Raw genomic sequence first — 17499 nt, forward strand, 5'->3', positions numbered from 1 at the left:
AATTATACCTCCAGTCCTCCCAATTTTACCTCATAAATATCAAATCTGTTAAATCTATGAACTTCTCCCATTTCCACTAATACCTCTACACAGCACAGGTAGCCTAACTGATTTTACCACATCAGCTCTGACCCCATCCCATATGTCTTCTATACTGAAACCAGAGCAGTCTTTTCAGAAGGCAAATCTGCTTCAGATCTGTGGGTGATTCCCTCCTTTGCCAAAGTCCAGAATCCTTTATCTGGCCTAGGAGCACTTCACGGCATAGCCCCTCCTTCCTCTCCATCCTCACCTCTCACCACACTCCCATGTGATTGCATAGCGCTTGCCACATTGGCACAAGCCACACCTGTCCTCATCATGCACCCCCTGCTAAAGGACCTTTGCACATGCACTTAATCATACTTTGCCTGGAAAGCTCTCCTCACCCATCATTACCTGGATAGCTCCTAAGTACCCTTTGCATCTCAGATCCAGGATGAGACTTTCTGGTACACCTCCCTGAGTGTTCTAACTACATCAAATCCCCTACTATAGCCCCCATAGCAATTTTCATAGCTGAAATTTTATTTATGCATGAGAGATTATTTGACTAAATTTTTGTCTCCACCTATAGAATATACGCTTTGAAAATTCAAAGACCACATCTACATTTGTTCACCTAAGACAGTGCTTTATACATGATCACTCTTCTCTCACTAACATTTTTTCCTTACTTTCTAGATATCTAAATTTGAGAAAGTTATTTAATTTCTTCATATGTAAAGATAGTCAATATTTATATATACATAGTATTGCTATAAATTATATATATATTTATACAAACACTAATTTGAGGATTAGAAGTAATTAGAGTTTGAAAAGCTCCTAGCAGAGTGCCTGACAAAGAGGAGTACTCAAGGTTGTATATGTATAACACTTACTGTCATGGAAAACTGAAATAGAGACCAAAGATTTCAGAGCTTTTAGCCTTCACTTTGCAGAGTCCTAAGTGTCCTGTAAACCCAGCCGGTGCTTTTCTGAAATAAGTGAGACTTCTGGAAACTCGAGACCATTTCCTCAATAAAGGGAATTAACTATGAAACACTCCAGATAGAATATAATTATTCTTTTCTTTTGAGACATTGCTCAAATCATTTTAGCGTTTTGCTTAAATAGTCACATAAATTACAGTAATAAGGTTATTCATATCTTACACTGTTCTAGCTCATTTTACATTCCAGGTATTTTTTTTAGATCTGGTGTTAATTATATGAGAAATTTTTGTACTCATTTTATAGATGAGGAACTGGAAGCTCTCTGAGATCAAGTAATTGCCCAAGGTCACAGATGCATGTGGAATAGCCAAGACTCAAATCTAAAAGTGGTTAATTATACAGGAAGCACCTGAGAAGCAGCTTGACCTGGTTTCCTCGGTCTAAAGCTCTGGGGAATATGTATATATCTATATATGTATAATATATATGTATATGTAATGTATATTTACATATATAATATATAATATACTTATATAATGCAATATATATGTACAGTATATATTCCTATATTAATACCTCATTAATAGATTTCTTTTCATTGTTATTTCTATTTATGGTTTTATTGTTAATAAAACCATGGTACATTTATGATAAGTGACAATATTATTGTACAGTTGAAGTATCATACAACATTACAGCATTATTTTATTGCTAATTTCTTTGTACATCCAGCTCAAGCAGCTAGTTGAAATATTTTCCAGGATTGCAACCCCCCAGGGGCTTTTCAGGGTGACCCAAGTGATGCCTCCTGAAATGCCCAGTTTCTATGGTGCAGCCAGACAGCTGAAGAAGCTGCACCCAGACAGGCTGTGCTTGATGCTCCCCCATTGTCTGGTCCATAAATATAACAGGTGTCTGAGAGAGCTCGGGGCCTGCAGAATTTGAGGGCAAGGCCAGCTTGGGGACACAGCAAAAAGGGTCTCTTCTCCCAGCCCTTCTTTTCCACCAATGCCCTGTCCTTTATCCCCAAGACCTGCAGTCCCCAGTGAGAAGTGTTTGCCCAGCTCTCAATCCTACATTAAAGGAAACTTCCACTTCGGAGACTTGACCAGGGAGCTCTGCTTCTTGGGCACACAGAGACAACTTAAGTCTAGGCCTGAGTTTCCCCCCTCTTTAAACCCTCCTGAGCCTCTTACAGTTATAGAGCTTTTTGAAATTTCTATTAGATGGTCAGATACTTTGACATTAGTCTTTAAACAGAACTATTCTTATTAATCTCAAGCAAAACCATAGAAACCATTGTTAGTGGAACAAAATGCCCCTTCATAAAGTGCCTACCAATTTATACAGTGAACATCACACATTTCACCCAAGCTAATCCTTATACCTACCCTATAAGGTGGACACTATTATCACTTTTTTCAGATAAGGGATATTTGATTTAGAAGTTAAATGACTTGGCCTATATCACTTTGATTTCCTGCACATAAGGAAACAAACTGTTCTCTCGTATTTATTTAATTTTAATTTTAGAGACATTGTCTCACTATGTTGCCCAGACTGGTCTCAAACTCTTGGGCTCATGTGATCCTCCTGCCTCAGCCTCCCAAGTAGCTGAGACTATAGGCACGTGCCACTATGCCTGGCTTGTTCTGTCATATTTAAAAGCGCACACTCAGGCAGTAGAAGATTAAGGGACCAAAAATAGAGTTGATATGTGCTTATAGTAGAGGTTATTGTATCTTCCAACCCTAATGAGGTGGAGTTTATAAGTCAAGTCTTTCCAGGGTTACTCTCAGATAACTTCAGAATATTGTTCCAAGGTAAACAAATGCTACTTGGGGTCATGTCAGTCCAGACTAGTTGGCTACATTTTTTCCATGGGGTTGGTTGGGGCCAGCCATGAGATCCAGTGGTTTTAGTTTTTTTTTTATTTACTTCAAAATAGCATGCCCATTCAAATGGCTACTATATTCACTTTTCAAAATAATTTATGAATCATCAAGATCTGATATGTTAGATAGAATCCAACTTGCTAAAATTAAATTCTTTCCTTCTATTTTGTGTATGTGGTGGAGGGAGGAGGGTGAGCAAATCAAAGTCATCTTTAGAAATATTTTAGGATAAATTCTGATGAAGCTGCTTGAGGTTTTCAAATTAAATTACTGAATATGAAAGCTGATGTTTCCTATAGAAAAGCAGTGTTTTCAATTTTCTTTATTCACTTCCAAGAGCTCTAATCATATTTCTCACATGAACTGTCTCAAGAGTCAGTAACAATTTTTTGATTCAAAGGAAAATCAGACCTGCAAGAAAAAGTCAGATTGAAGAGATAGGCTAGAGCTAAGGACTGTAGCAAATTACGGAGTTCCCATTAGTGAATGACATAGAGCTAGAACAGACAATTGAAGGGAGCAATAGAGAGAGATCTGTTCAGGTAAGCGGTTGGCTTAGTGTAGGAAGCACAGTAAAATACTTTATCATTGGTCATTAGGCAGAGTCCTTACATCTGGATTCCAACATTATGTATCAAGGCATGCTGAGTATCTTTCTCCAGCCCCTTCTGGTCCACTACATTCTCCATCCTGCTCTGTGGATTTTGGGAAGCTGACCTGTATGCATCGCATTAATATGCTTCTTAGCCATAACTAAAACTTATCTTCTAGTTTTTAGTTGAGGTCACCCACCACAACTTGGCTGTGTCCTCCTACAAGAGGCCAAGTGGCCTGCAATCTAGGTCCAGTAACTTCTCCCTCCCTTGGCCTTTCAGGCTGAAGGGTGGTAATGGCACTTCTCTGTTACTAGCCCCAGCATCTTGCACTGTTCTCTTTTGTATGGATTTCCTAAACACCATCCTCACCTCTGTACATAGCGCCTTTATTAAACTTTCCTCAATGCATCGATTCTGAATGGATTGTTACCTACTATGTCCTTAGGTAATAAACAAGTATTGTTTATGAAAGTAGAAAGCATAAGATTCTTTAATTTCCATGAAATGTTTAAAAGGTAATTTAGGACTCCAATTCTGAAGCGATGGATTCAAAAGCCAGAATATCAGGACGAGCACAAGGATTGAGAATTCAGAGGACAATAGAAAATTAGACATCTATTTTAGAGTTACGACTTAATTTGATGGTTTGACCAAACCAACCAGGAGCCAATTACTACAAATTCTTTCATTTGTTCATAAAATCATTTATTCAGAAAATATTTATGGAGTGAAAGTGATTTATCTGGCTCTATTCTGGGGTTTTGAGATCCAGTACTGCACAGGGAAGATCCAAAAGTTTTTTCCATCACATAGACTGTGTAGCTGAAGCCAAGTGGATATACATAAAGATGATTTTAAACAAAGTGTCACAGTGGTTATTTAGAAGACGGTTTTGAAATATTTACTCATTATTATAATCTGAACTCAAGATTAACGTATCTTCCCAAAACGAAGACAAAGAACACATTTGCTCTACATAAATGATAAGTAGCAATGAACAAAATGAAAGAAAACATGAATCAACACTCCAACTCTCTAAAATATTTACCACTGTTCTAAAATTGAGCTCTTTTGATTGGAAAGATAAACATAACTATGAAAATCATTAGAATCACTAAGAAATTCAGATTTTGAGAATTTGAAGTTATTGCATTATATAAGCAACAGAACTAGTTCTTGTACTAGGCAGGGGCATATTTATTCTCTTTATCTGAAGGCAAGTAAGGTCATCTTACTCTTTTGGAACATTTGGAAATATTTCCTAAGTTTGGGGAAGACTCTTACATTATTTAGATGCCAGTTATCTGTGAGACAAACTTAAGTATTCTGATATTTTGATTATCCCTACCTCTTGCTTCTTCTATCCTGGTCTCCTCATCAACAAAAGTGTGAATTATAAGTTTCTTTCTGAATCAAATATAATAATGTGTTTCATTTTGTATGTTATTTCATTTGGTCAGAAATGCTCAAAGTTTAGAGGCTTAAAAACACATTAAAATGTCCACTTAAATCAAGAAGAGATAAAGATCTTTACAGACAATACCAATTACAGAATATCTCATGAATTGAGTGACTATTATTATCTGCCTCCCTTTTTAATATCATACATTTGAGAAAAACACTTTAGAAACTTAAGCTTTTTAAATGTAAAATGTAAATGTATAGAAACTCTGGAAGATAATCTTGGAAATACCATTCTGGGCATAGGCCATGGCAGAGATTTCATGAAGACTCCAAACAACATTGCAACAAAAATTCGCATATGGGACCTAATTAAACCAAAGAGTTTCTGAACTGCAAAATAAACTATCAACAGAGTAAACAGACAACCACCAGAATGGGAGAAAATATTTGCAAACCATGCATTTGACAAAGGTCTAATAGCCAGATTCTATAAGGAACTTAAACACATTAACAAGCAAAAAAAACAACCTCATTAAAAGGTAGGCAAATGACACAAATAGTTTTTAAAGAAGACAAATGCGCAGCCAGCAAGCATATGAAAATGCTCAACATCACTAATCACTGGAGACATCCAAATCAAAACCACAATGAAATACCATCTCACACCAGTCAGAATGGCTATTAAAAAGTCAAAAAAATACAGATGCTTGTGGGGTTGCAGAGAATAAAGAATGTTTATACACTGCTCGTGTTAATGTAAATTAGTTCAGCTACTGTGGAAAGCAGTATGGAGATTTCTCAAAGAATTAGCGGGGCATGGTGGCATGTACCTTTAGTCCCAGCTCCTGGAGGATGAGATGGGAGGATCGCTTGATCCCAGGAGGTGGAGGTTGCAGTGAGCCAGTCTTGCCACTGCACTCCAGCCTGGGCAACAGAGGGACACCAACACCCTGTCAAAAAAAAAAAAAAAAAAAAAGAACTTAAAATAGAACTACCATTCAACTCAGCAATCCCATTACTGGGTAAGCACACAGAGGAAAGTAAATTGTTCTACCAAAAAGACAAGTGTACTTGTATGTTCATTGCAGCACTATTCACAATAGCACAGATATGGCATCAACTTAGATGCCCATCAATGGTGGATTGGATAAAGAAACTGAGGTACAACGTATACACCATGCAACACTATGTGGTCATAAAAAAGAATGAAATCATATCCTTTGCAGCAACATGAATGCAGTTGGAGGTCATTATCCTAGGCAAACTAAGGCAGGAAGAGAAAATCAAATACTGAATGTTCTCACTTATAAGTGGGAGACAAACATTAAGGAAACATGGACACAAAGAAGGGAAAAATAGACACTAGGGCCTACTTGAGGGTGGAGGGTGGGAGGAGGGTGAGGATCATAAAACTACCTATCAGGTACTATGCTTATTACCTGGGTGATGAAATATCTGTTCACCAAACCCCCATGACACACAATTTACCTATACAGCAAACCTGCACATGTACCCCTCAACCTAAAATAAAAGTTAAAAACAAAAAAGAAAGTTACTCTTTGGGAAAGGGTCAGACACAAATGATAGATCACATAAAAAGGGGAATTGCTTTTTAAAGAGATGAGGTTATTTAAAAAAAAAAAAAAATGGCCAGACACGGTGGCTCATGCCTGTAATCCCAGCACTGTGGGAGGCAGAGGCAAGAAGATCACGAGGTCAAGAGATCAAGATCATCCTGGCCAACATGGTGAAACCCTGTCTCTACTAAAAATACAAAAATTAGCCAGGTGTGGTGGTGCACACCTGTAGTCCCAGCTACTTGGAAAGCTGAGGCAGGAGAATCACTTGAACCTGGGAGATGGAGGCTGCAGAGAGCCAAGATCGTGCCACTGCATCCAGCCTGGGTGACGGAGCAAGACTCAGTCAAAAAAAAAAAAAAAAAAAAAGAGGTCTTGATATCCAAAGCAGAAATCGTAAAGAAAAAAAAAGATTTTTATGTTTGTTTTTGAAAACTTTTTTAAAAATTTGTTACAAAACTTCCTTTAACAACAATAAAGCCAGACTAGAAATTATTTGCAATGTATGCAATGAAAAATATTAATGTCCTTAATATATAAACAGCTTTTGCAGATCAACAGCAAAGAGATAAACTTCATAAACAATTGGCAGAATATATGAAATGGTGGCCCTCCAAAAACAGAAATATAAATTAAAGACTATTTGATATAGAAAAGTTTATATTCTTATTATTAATAAAACGCAATTTAAGGCAATAAAGATATTCCATTTTATATGGATAATTATTGCATTTCTTTAAAAGGACAATTTGTAATTTCACTACATGTACGAGTTATTTCCAGACTGCTGATGAACTTGTTTGTATTTCTGTTTTCATGAGAAATTTGAAAATTTGCAATAAAATGGTAAAAGCGAAAATTACTTTCAAAAAAAAAAATGAAAGAGCTGCTTGTATGAAAACACTAATAAAATTGGCAAACCTTTAGAAAGATGAACAAAAGAATATAAAGAGCGAATATACTAATTACTGATCTCAGAAGTTAAACAGCATATATCACTATACATCCTGCAAATAACCCAAAGGATGATTACAGAATGCTACAAAAAATTATACATGTATAAAATGGACAACTTTGATAAAACGGGTCACCTCCTTGAAAATACAAATAATCACAACTCATCCAATGTGAAGTAAATAATTTGAATAGCTCCATAACAATTAAGAAAATTAAATTTATAATTTAAAACTAATAGCCCCCCAAAAAGTCACCAGGCGCGATGGTTTCACTGGAAAATTCTACCAAACATTTAAAAAAGAAGGAAAATAGCCTTTTCACCAAATGATGCTAGAGCAATTAGACATCTACAACAAAAATGTGAATTTCAACCTAAGCCTCATACCTTATACAAAATATAATTCAAATGCATTATAAAGTTAAAAGTAAGTATAAATTTACAAAACTTTTAGGGAAAAAAAAACAAAAAATACTTGATTTCTAAGGCTAGAAAGAGTGTCCTTAGATTTGACATCGAAAGCATGAGCCATAAAAGGAAAAACTGATAAATGAGATTTCATAAAAATTAAAAACCGTTGCTCTCCGTAAGACTGTGGACAAGATGAAAAGAGAAGATATGAACAGTGAGAAAATATTTGCAAAAATAGTATACAGAATATTTGAAGCACTTTCAAACCTCCACAATAAAAAAAGCAAGCAATCGAATTAGAAAATGAGCATAAGACATGAACAGACATTTCACAAGAGAAGATACACTGACATCAAATAAGTATTAGCCATCAGGGAAATAAAAATGAGAACCACAGTGAAATATCACAACACACTAATGACAATGGCTAATACATACATAAACAACACCAAATGCTGGCCAGGATGTAGGGAAATTAGATCACTCAGACATTATTAATGGGAATGCAAAATAGTACAGTCACTCTGGAAAACAGATTGGCAGTGTCTTAAAAACCAACCACGTATTTACTATCCAACCCAGCAATTTGTACTCCTGAGTTTATCCCAGGGAAATGAAGACTTATGTTCACACAAAAATCTCATCCATGAATGTTTATACCACTTTTGTTTGTAATAGCCCCAAATTGGAAACAACTCAGATGAACAAGTGAATGGTTGAACAAACTCTGGTATGTCATATCATGGTGTACTATTTAGCAGTACAAATAATAAACTACTGAAATATACAACAGCTTGGATGATTCCCCGGGGAATTATAGTGAATGAAAAAAATTCAATCCCAAAAGGTTATATGCATAACATTGCTAAAACTATAGAAATGTGTCCCAACCCAAATCTCATGTCAAATTGTAATCCCCAATGTTGGAGGAGGGGTCTGGTGGGAGGTAATTGGATCATGGGGACAGACTTCCCCTTTGCTGTTCTCAAGAAAGTGAGTTCTCAGGAGATTTGGTTGCTTAAAACTGTGTAGCACCGCCCACTTTGCCCTCTCTTCCTCCTGCTCTGGCCACATAAGATGTGCCCGCTTCACTTTCCCCTTCCACCATGATTGTAAGTTTCCTGAGGCCTCCCCAGAAGCAGAAGCCTGTACAGCCTGTGGAATCATGAACCAATTAAACCTCTTTTCTCAAAAACAAAAAAAACAAAAACAAACAAACAAAAAAGAAATGGAGACAAGATTAGTGCTGTCAGGGATTAAGGAGATGAAAGAGGGAAAGAAATGACTGCAGCTAAATGGGGACAACATGAGGGATCCTTGTGAACCTTTAAATGTTTCACCGTCACTGTATCAATGTCAATAGTGTGGTTGTTATATTGTGCTATAGTTTTATAAGATATCATCATTGAAGGAAACTAGGTAAAAGATACATGGAGTCTGTCTGTATTATCTCCTAAAACAATAATAATCTAAAATCATTTCAAAATTAAAAGGTAAATTTAATATATATGATATTATACACACAGAGATACACACATACATACAAATATATCTATAATTCCACAAATGTAAGCAGATAAAACTCCAGTTTTCTCTCAGTAAGGGGGAAGTCAGTAGTAGGTATCTAGATGTTTCCTCCACAGTCCATCATTCTGACCATTTTATTACCAAATATCCATTTTACTTTCCTTTTCTTCCTTAAAATCTGCCAGCTTCCAGGACAACCATCCCTTCAATGGAACCAGTTCATTGACAAAGATCTCAATGTGACAGATAGTCCTTCCTTCTTTGTCTGGCAACCTTTGAAATAAAAAGTAAATTACCTGCATCTACATTAATTTACTTGCCCTGTCTGCCACATGCACCACATGTGCAATGCAGGAACAGGGACAGGATAACCATAATAAACCTTCTGAGGAAAAATGGAGGAGAATGAAATGCTCACAGTCACTGGTCCAGAGCAATGCTGCAGTCCTCTTGGGCAGCATAAAGTCTTCCTATTCTGGAGAGAGGAAAGTTCCTAGATTCTACTCTAAGGGAAAATCCCTACATTCCATTCACCCAAAGTAGTTACATGGCCTTGATCTCACTCCAAGAGGAACTTGAAAATTTAGCTTTCAGTGTTTCAAGGAACAGGATTCAGATTGTTGAGTAGCTGGCCATTCCCTTTCACACCTGCTCTAGCTAATATCAAGGTTTATTATATAATCAGAGTGGTTATTAAAAGTAAAATCGTGTTTACTTTGCATATCAGGACAAACATTTGTATATGCACATGGAGAGGAACATACAATAAATGTCATTACTGTGTTGTTTGTAACTGTAAAAACTTAAAAAACCTACATATCTAATAAGAGGAAAGGCCTAATTCACTATGTAAGTAAATAATACTGTGAAAGTATTTTAAAGAAATGAACTTAATAAATACAGGAGGGAAAAGCAAGTTGTAGAATAATATGCACATAATAAAGCAGATTTATAAATATAAGTTTGCAGTCACACAGACAAATGATATTTTACAGTTTCATTTATGTATATGTAAATGCATGGGAAACATTTTAGAAAGTTATAGAACAAATTAAAAACAGTCTTTTTCCAATGATTGGAAAATTAGAAGTGGGAGTGGTTGTCACAGGAGGCTAATATTTTTAGTAATGTTTTAATTTTTAGGCAAAGAAAAAAATATTACCTGTGGGGATTTAAACAAATGAAGCAAACATTAACAACAATAACAACTGGAGTGGAAATGCATTAACACATTAATAATGGACACTAGGTGTTTGAGTTGTAGCTGCATTTTATTTTATTTGCTCCAAATGGTATTTATCTTGGGTTTCTCAGAAACACATTGATATGGTTTGGCTTTGTGTCCTACCCAAATTTCATCTTGCATTTTAAACCCCATGTGTCAAGGGAGGGACCTGGTGGGAGGTGACTGGATCATGGCAGTGGTTTCCCCCATGCTGTTCTTGTGATAGTGAGGGAGTTCTCATGAGATCTGACAGTTCAAAAGCGACAGTTTCCCCTGATCTCTCTCTCTCTCTTTCCTGCTGCTTTGAGAAGGTACTTGCTCTTCCTTCACCTTTGACCAAAATTGTAAGTTTCCTGAGGCCTCCCCAGCCATGCAGAACTGTGAGTACGTTAAAACTCTTTTCTTTATAAATTACCCAGTCTCAAGCAGTTCTTTATAGGACTGTGGAAATGGATTCATACACACATTTTCATATTTAAAACTTTAAATCATACAAAATTTTTTAACGAAAATAAATCATGGTGCTGCATAAAAGAGGATACTACCCATCAAAGTCTGTATGGTTTTCTTTGACATGGAAAGATGGTCACACATTATCAGTTATAAAGTGTTATTTATCTTAGTTATAGAGTATTACAGGTTACAGAACAGAACATTATCTTAGTTATAGGGTATTACTTATTTTCAAGCAACAGACACCCCCTCAAGCTAGCTTAAGTGATAGAGAATTTATTATAAGAACTCAAATGTTATAGACATAGTCAAGAAGCCAATGCAAGCCTTGTGGGAGGCAGAGAAGAGCATCATGAAGCTTAGGAGCAATCAAAGCAGCCATTGCGTTTCTGTCTCTCTTTATTTCATTCACATAAAAATGAGAGAAAAAAGAAATAACACAGAAAGAAATAGGAGAAAGGAAAGATTGGTAAATGTTTTGTCAATTATTCCTTTATTAATAATTTATATATTATTCATATAGTCATTTATGCAAAAAATGAACTAGAGAAAGAAAAAATAAAGGATAGAAGCAAAGATGGAAGGAACACAGGTTAAATATCACGGTTAATTATTGGTTATTTCTCTTTACAAAATTAAAAAAAAAAATTCCTAAGTTATTTCAAGACCCTAAGATCCTGGAATAAAAATATGATGTTGTCATTTTCCTTGCTTCCTTCAGAAAACATGATCACTGTTCTGTATTAATTGCATTCCTGGGAGGGAGCAAGGGGTTTTATGAGATAGCCTCAGGGCTTGTATCTATTTCTCATGAACTATAGTCTCCCTCAAAGTTATTCACTACATAAACTACTCCACAGAAATGGCGCCCTAGAATTTAAGCTCTGAATCGAGGGATGTACCTAGTTGCCTTATTCTTGGACTTCTTCCTTTTATGACTATTAAATGGGGATTGGTCAAATGTACCAGATCAAAGACATTTAGGAAACACAAAGGGGATGCAATGTCTACCTGGAGAGACGCTCAATGGCATTTTCAAGTGCTATCTTTCCCTGCATTTCACTACTTCATAATTCTCAAGGCATGTTGTCCCATAAGTTAATTTTATAACTTCAGCTAGTTAGAACCCACCATTTTCAGTGATGCTGCAGAGTTTGAGATGCATCATTCATGTCAAAATCCTCTCTACCACTTTGGTAAGGAATACAGAATATAATTTTATTCAAATAATCTCAAACGCTCAGTCTTTACCAACAATTCATAAGCATAATCCTCTGGAAAAAGAATCAAATAATTTAACATGAAAATTTCAGTTATATTTGGGTTTAACTATAAATATTCCTCAACAACTTTATTGAGCAGATTTGTTCCTCAAAGACACTGTGACTTTAATCAGAAGAAGTTTACTTCAAATAGAAAAGTGAAAAGTACAGTGAAATGCCCCTTTCAGAATTTTACTATGAGATGTAGTAAGAATCTAAAAAATATCAAATTTTCCATGTCCTCCACACTCTAAAAACATAGACAAAATGTAGACCTGGGTTTGTACAATCTATGAAAGAATGCTCCTTTTTCTGTAGATTTCAGTGTTCTCTGGATGAAAACTCAGCTCACGGTTTCAAATGCATGCCCCCAGAAATAATAGGAAAACTCTGCATTTTTAGCATTTTATTTAGAGTCTGATGAAACTTCTCAGTTACAGCTAAAAGCTAATTATGAAATTTATAAGTGGCTTTACTCTTTAAGAAACAAAACCAGACAATAACATTATAATTTAAAATTTGGTTAAATGTCTGCTTCCCTTTACCTCATCATCAAGGGCCATGACATTGTTTCGTATTTTTAAATTCTGGAAAAAGACAGTCATTGAAATGGTAGTTTCTTATAGCACAGGACTTCTCATATTTTCTTCCTGAAAGTATATATGAGAATTGTTCATTTCAATGCAGATGACAGAATTTTTAAAATAAAATCTCAGAGAAAAAATAACCACAATGTTAAATAAATCAAAATTAAAATTAAAGTTTATTAGACTCATGATATAAGACTATAAATAATTTGTTCTTAAAATTTCCCCTAAGGCAATGACAATGATGTTTGTCATTCACAGGACTTGAAACAATTCCCTGGAGGAGAACTTGGAGATACTTCTGCAGAAACATATTTATATATATATATATATTTGGAATTGGCAGGGGGTAATAAAGATACCCATAGGGGATATGGCTCAAAAAAACCAAAAAATATTAGCTAAGACAAGAAGCCCCAACTGCGGATAGAGAAGACTAAGATCCTGCCTTAATACTTATTAATGCTGTATATAGCAAATGTTCAAACTCTTTCTATTTATTTAGCATCTGGTAATATACAGGGGATTGTGCCAGGCACTGGGATGGAAAGAAAAATATGCATACCGTACACTCTCACAAAACTCTCATTCCTCTGGTAGATGCTCCATAAATATGAACACACGTTATACATGAAGGAATGAATGAATAAGTGAATGAGTTAGTTGATGACTAGAAATTGTTCATTGAAAGTGATGATTGAAACCGTCATCTTCAAGAAAAAAATTAGGCAGTACTTTGAAATTACTGATAACCATTATATGAGTAGAATGTCTCAGTGTTACTTGATTTGGGTTATAAATGTAAATAGCTAGCGGTTATCAGAATCAGTAATAATGTCAGAGGCGTGTAAACCAGAGCAACTCCATCTTAAACAGGAGCTGGGTAAAATGAAGCTGAAACCTACTGGGCTGCCCTCCCAGATGGTTAAGGCATTCTAAGTCACAGTATGAGATAAGATATCAGCACAAAATACACTTCATAAAGACCTTGCTGATAAAACGTGTTGCAGTAAATGAGCCAGCCGAAATCCACCAAAACCAAAATGACAATGAGAGTGACCTCTGGTCATCCTCACTGCTACACTCCCACCAGTGCCATGAGAGCTTACAAATGCCACGGCAACATCAGGAAGTTACCATATATGGTCTAAAAAGGGGAGGCACAAATAATCTACCCCTTGTTTAGCATATCATCAAGAAATAAAAATGGGCAACCAGCAGTCCTCGGGGCTGCTCTGTCTATGGAGTAGCCATTGTGTTTACTCCTTTACTTTCTTAATAAACTTGCTTTCACTTTGCACTGTGGACCCGCCCTGAATTCTTTCTTGCACAAGATCCAAGAACCCTCTCTTGGGGTCTGGATTGGGACCCCTTTCTTGTGACAATAACAATTTGTCTATGCAGCACATAGTAGGACTACTTAAACTCAGAATAAAACTTGCCACATAGCAAATGTTCAATAAATGTGTGTTTTAATAGTGCCTTAGCCTGTTTGGGCTGATAAAACAAACTACCACAGACTGGAGGGCTTATATACAACAGAAGTATATTTCTCACAGTTCTGGAGTCTGGGAAATCCCAGACCAAAGGACCAGCAGATTCTGTGTCTGTTGAGGGTCCACTTCCTGCTTCATAGACTGCCATTTTCTTGCTGCTTCTTCATGTGGTAGAAGGGGTGGAGAGGGAGTTCTCTGGGGTCTTTTCTTATAAGGTCACTAATTCCACTTATGAGGAGTCCCTCCTCATGATCTAAACACCTACCAAAGGCTCTCCACCTAATGCCATCACATTGGGGATTGGAATTTAAACATAGGAATTTTGCAGGGCCCAAACAGCCAATCTATAGCAAATAGTGGTAAAATACACGTGAAAAAATTAAACCAAAGTATATTTTTAAAAAATACCCTAACATCAAGCTCTAAAGTCAAGTCATCAAAATCAGTAGTATAATCCAAGTTACTTTTATTTTTACAAAAACATATAGATTTGTGGGATACATGTACAGTTTTGTTACATGCATATATTGCAAAATGAAGTCTGGACTTCCAGTGTAACCTTCACTCGAATATGTAAATTATACCCAATAGGTAATTTCTCATCCCTCACCCTGTTCCCACCTCCCATCTTTTGGAGTCTCCAATGTCTATTATTCCACTCCATATGTCCATGTGTAAGCATTTTTAAGCTCCCTCCTATAAAGGAGAACATGTGGTATTTGACTTTCTTTTTCTGAGTTGTTTCACTTAAGTAATGGCTTCCACTTCCAATCATGTTGCTGCAAAAAACACGATTTCATTCTTTTTTCAGGGCACTTTTTGAGCTGTGAGGATTCCTAATCCCTGTTGAAAAAAAAATGAGTAAATTCTGAACTGTAAAATACAGGGACAGCAAAGCCGTCCTTGTTATTTAAAAAGCCCATTAAGGCTGATTTAGATGTGTGTAGGATTAGGGGTTGTTGAAGATAAGAATTCAGCTCTGCCCCCACCTCCAAACCCCATTTCTCTCTTCCCTCTTCCCTCTTCTCTCTCTCATTCCCAATTGCTCTAACTTGTTTTCCCTCTCTCTTTCTCTCTCTCTTTTCAGTTCTTGACATTCAGAGGCACCATGAAGTCAGTTGGAAATCAAGTACAAATTTATTCTCATATTAGTACTCTTCCATCATTCTGAATTAGTATGCATAGTAGCTAATATGTTATGAAAGTCACTTACGAATAACAATGCAATCTATGAATACTAATCTGAAGGGATACCAGCCATAAAGAAAAGACTGCCACTCTGATTGGGTAAGGCTAATAAGACAGCCTTGGGCAAAATAACTGACAGATCCTCATTTTCATGCATTTCTCCCACACTGCTTTGACTCTCCCTTTCTTTACATTCCATTCAATGTAGAAAAATCAACATTTATTTATGAAGACAATTCTATATTCAACTCTGGTATTCCTGACACTTCCCATATCTGTCCTATAATTGTGATATATGAATAATTAGTCTGTTACTAGAACAATCATATTTGGCTTTTTCCCCCTTGAAAATTAACTAATGGCTCCATTGGGGATTTATGATAACATTTAGTTCCTGTCTCTTTTTATTTTTTCATCCTTTTTTTGGAATCTCAGTTCCTACATGTCTCAATAGATTTAATACAGTAGGTCTCAGGCCTAGCTACATAATAGAATCAACTGGAACAATCTTAAAGTAATACTCATGTCTTGGCTTTACCTAAGATCAATGAAACCTGAGCCTCGGGATATGGCCCTAGCCTCTGTATTTTATTAAGCACCCTACATGCTTGATGCACAGTGAGAACTGAGAACCACTGGCTCTGGTTACAGGTTCAGTCCTTGTAGACCCATGTATTTTAGTGATCTTTTTAAGGATCATAAATATCAGTCTTGTCCTTGAAATATGTGTTTTCTAGCACATGGGGAGAATAGAAATAAAAGTTCCTGGATGAAGTAAATGTTTTCCCATTATATATGGAAAGCACTTATTCTAAAAGTATCAATTTTGTGTAAAGATCCTATCTTAACTTTTTACTTTGAAATAATTTTAGGTTAAAAGAAAGTTTTAAAGATAATGCAGAGCTCCTATATGCCCTTCAATCAGCTTTCCCTAATGTTAGCATTTTATTTAACTCTAATACATTTGTCAAAACTAAAATCTTAACTTTGTTAACAATACTATTAACTAAACTACAGACTTAATTTAGACTTCTCCAGTTTTTCTACTAGTATTCTTTTTCTGTTCCAGGATCAAATCCAAGATTACATGCCACATTTAGTCATCATGTCTCCTTCGTCTCTTTTAGTCTGTGACAAATTCTGTCTTGTTTTTCATGACTTTGACACTTTTGAATATTACTCATAAAGAAGGTTTTTTGTAGAATAGTCCTCAATTTGGGTTTGCTTGATGTTTTCTTGTGATTAGACAAGTGTCTTGGGCTGACATGGCAAAATATCATAAGCTGAGTGTTTACAAGCCCTATAAGTTTATTTCTTGCAGTGCTAGAGGCTGAAAAGTCCAAGACCTAGGCACCATCAGATCTGTTGTCTGATGAGGGCCCCTTAACTGGTTTACAGATGGCATCTTTTGCAGAGTCCTTGGACGGTGGAAGGGCTTAAGCAGATCTCCAGGGGGCTCTTTTATAAAAGAGCTAATCCCATCCAAGAAGGCTGTACTCCCAAAGACCACCTCCTAAAACCATCACCTTAGGGGTTAAGGTTTGAACATATGGATTTGAGGGGGACACACACATTCAGATCATAGTAACTAGGGTTCTGAGTTTTAGAGAATTATACCACAGAGGTGAAGTGTCCTTTCATTGCATCAAATCAGAGGTTATATGATATCAACATGACTGATCACTGATGATGTTAACCTTGACCACTTGGTTAAGGTTGTATCTAGCAGGTTTCTCTGCTACAGAGTTACTATTTCCCCCCTTTTCATATTCTGTTCCTTATAAGTGAATCACTAAGTCCAGTCCATACTTAAGGGGAGGAAAATTGACAATTATTCGGAATTCTTCTAACAATGATTTGCTCTTTCTCCACCTTTTATTTATTTACTCAATTATTTATTCACGTCAGTCAGCACTCATGGATATTTGTTTATTCATTGTGATATA

The sequence above is a fragment of the Pan troglodytes genome, chromosome 6 (assembly GCF_028858775.2).
Source record: "Pan troglodytes isolate AG18354 chromosome 6, NHGRI_mPanTro3-v2.0_pri, whole genome shotgun sequence".
Classification (NCBI taxonomy): domain Eukaryota; kingdom Metazoa; phylum Chordata; class Mammalia; order Primates; family Hominidae; genus Pan; species Pan troglodytes.